This window comes from Hipposideros armiger, unplaced genomic scaffold (assembly GCF_001890085.2).
Source record: "Hipposideros armiger isolate ML-2016 unplaced genomic scaffold, ASM189008v1 scaffold_1104, whole genome shotgun sequence".
NCBI classification, from domain to species: Eukaryota; Metazoa; Chordata; class Mammalia; order Chiroptera; family Hipposideridae; genus Hipposideros; species Hipposideros armiger.
In genome coordinates this window covers 248,947-251,758 of record NW_017732454.1, presented here as the reverse complement: position 1 = coordinate 251,758, position 2,812 = coordinate 248,947, and positions in this window count along the sequence as shown.

The following is a 2,812-nucleotide window of genomic DNA, read 5'->3' as shown; positions in this document are numbered from 1 at the left end:
CCAGAAGCCAGCGACTGATCTGCCTCGCCCGGGAAGAGCGCAATGATGGTGCTAACTTGGGCCAGTGAAGCGACGTCCTCCACAAGTAGACTGAAGAACGAAAGGACAGCAACTTGTCTGTTCCCCTTCCCCCAATTCCCCAGCATTGTTCCCATCCCCCCAATTCCCCAATAAAAATCTTTTTAAAAAACCAAAAAACAAAACAAACAAACAAACAAACAAACAAAAAACAGTATGGTACTGGCATAAAAACAGACACATAGACCAATGGAACAGAATAGAGAGCCCAGAAATCAACCCATTCATATACAGTCATTTAATCTATGACAAAGGAAGCAAGAATTCACATTGGAGTAAAGATAGCCTATTTAATAAATGGTATTGGGAAAATTGGACTGACATGTGCAAAAAAATGACAATGGACCACCTACTTACACCATCTACAAGAACAAATTCAAAATGGATTAAAGACTTAAATGTAAGACCTGAAACCGTAAAACTCCTAGAAGAAAAAATAGGGAGTAAATTTGAAGACATTACCTTGAGTAATATTTTTACTGAGATATCCCCTCAGGCAAGGGAAATAAAAGAACAAATTAACATATGGGATTATATCAAATTTAAAAGGTTTTTCAAAGCAAAGGAAATCATCAATAAAACAAAAAGGCAGCCTGCTGAATGGGAGAAGATAGTTGCCAATTATATATCTGATAAGGGGTTAATATCCACAATTTATAAAACACTCATTCAACTCAACATCAAACAAACAAACAACCCAATTAAAAAATGGGCAGAGGATATGAAGAGGCATTTCTCTAAAGAGGACATACTGATGGCCAACAGGCATATGAAAAAATGTTCAACCTCACTAATCATTAGGGAAATGCAAAGAGAAACCACAACGAAATACCACTTCACTCTGGTCAGAATGGCTATCATCAATAAATCAACAAACAACAAGTGCTGGCGAGGCTGTGGAGAAAAGGGAACCCTGCTGCACTGTTGGTGGGACTGCAGATTGGTGCAGCCATTATGGAAATCAGTATGGAGGTATCTCAAAAAATTGGAAATGGAACTACCGTATGACCCAGCAATTCCACTTTTGGGTATCTATCCAGAGAAACCCAAGATGCTAATNCACTATGGGCAGTCTATCTGAAGTGTACCTGGCGTATAAGACGACCCCCCACTTGGAGGCATATTTTTCAGGGCCAAAAAATCGTCTTATATGCCGGCAAATATGGTACTTGTGGTAGAGGTAAGAATTCAGAGAGCTAGAGCTCCTCTTCTGGACCCCGGACCGACCTAAGGGATCAGCATATAACTTGGCTGAACCCAACGCTAATGGCAGAGACCTCAGAGCAAAGAAGGAGGGAAGAAGGGTGCAAATGGTAGTTTAAGCCCTCAATGACAAGCAGAGAAATGAAGGCATAGGAACAGAACCTAGCTGCCACTGCCCCATCCTCACAGAGCTCACCCCATCCCCACCTGCCCAGTGCTAGAAGAGCAACAGTAGCAGTGTCAAATCAAAGAACAGACTATTTGTAGCTCTGAAAACTTCTGCACACAGCAATGGACTCACAGCCCAAATAGTTCTTGTGAAAGGTCTCTCCCTTGGTGGCAGGGCTATCTGTGTTGATGGTTGCTGCCATTGTTCAGAACCAACCCTCACAACGCAGCCCCCATTTCCCCGCCCCACAGATCTGGGCAAATACCTGCAGGAATAAACAGAGCCGCTGAAACACATAGACCCTGAATCTGGTGCAGGAAGATCTTTGGAACTTCAGAAGCTCTCCACATCCCCCAAGGGAGACAGTGCCCTGAGACCCAGGCGGCCTGCTCACAGAGCAGAAGCTCACCTTCTAGGGAATCCCTCCATTGTATGACACGGATGAACAGTGCAGAGAAAATATAACATTACAGCATGAGAAAGAATAAAAGGCTGCAACTCTTAGCAAAGTGGGAATAGTGGGATCATATCTCAACATAATAAAGGCCATATATGATAATCCCACAGTAAACTTCGTACTCATGGGGAAAGGCTAAAAGCTTTCCCCTTAAAATCAGGAACAAGACAAGGCTGCCCACTTTCACCGCTTCTACTGAACATGGTACTGGAAGTTCTGGCCACAGCAATAAGACAAGAAAATGAAATAAAAGGCATCCAAGATGGAAAGTAGGAAGGAAAATTGTAATTATATGAAGTTGACATGATATTATATAGAGAGAATCCCAAAGACTCCACCTAAAACTGTTACATCTGATAAATGAATTTCATAGGGTAGCAGGATACAAAATTAACATTCAGAAATCAGTTGCATTTGTATACACCAATAATAAACTATCAGAAGAAGAAATCAGGAAATCAATCCATTTACAATTGCTTCAAAAGGAATAAAATACCTAGGAATAAATTTAACCAAAGAAGTAAAAGACCTGTACTCAGAAAATTATGACATTGAAGAGAGAAATCAAAGAAGATACAAAGAAATGGAAATACATACCATGTTCGTGGATAGGAAGAATTAATATAGTTAAAATGTCAATACTACCTAAGGCAATAAATAGATTCAATGCAATTCCTATCAAACTAGCAGGAACATTTTTATCAGAAATAGAACAGATATCCAAAAATTTATATGGAGCCATAGAAGACTCCTAATAGCCACAGCAATCTTGAGAAATAAGAACAAATTGGGAGGTATCATGCTACCTGACATCAAATCATACTACAAGGTTACAGTAATCAAAACAGTATGGTATAGGGCCGGCTGAGTAGCGCAATGGTTAAGAACTGGCTTGGGACGCCAGA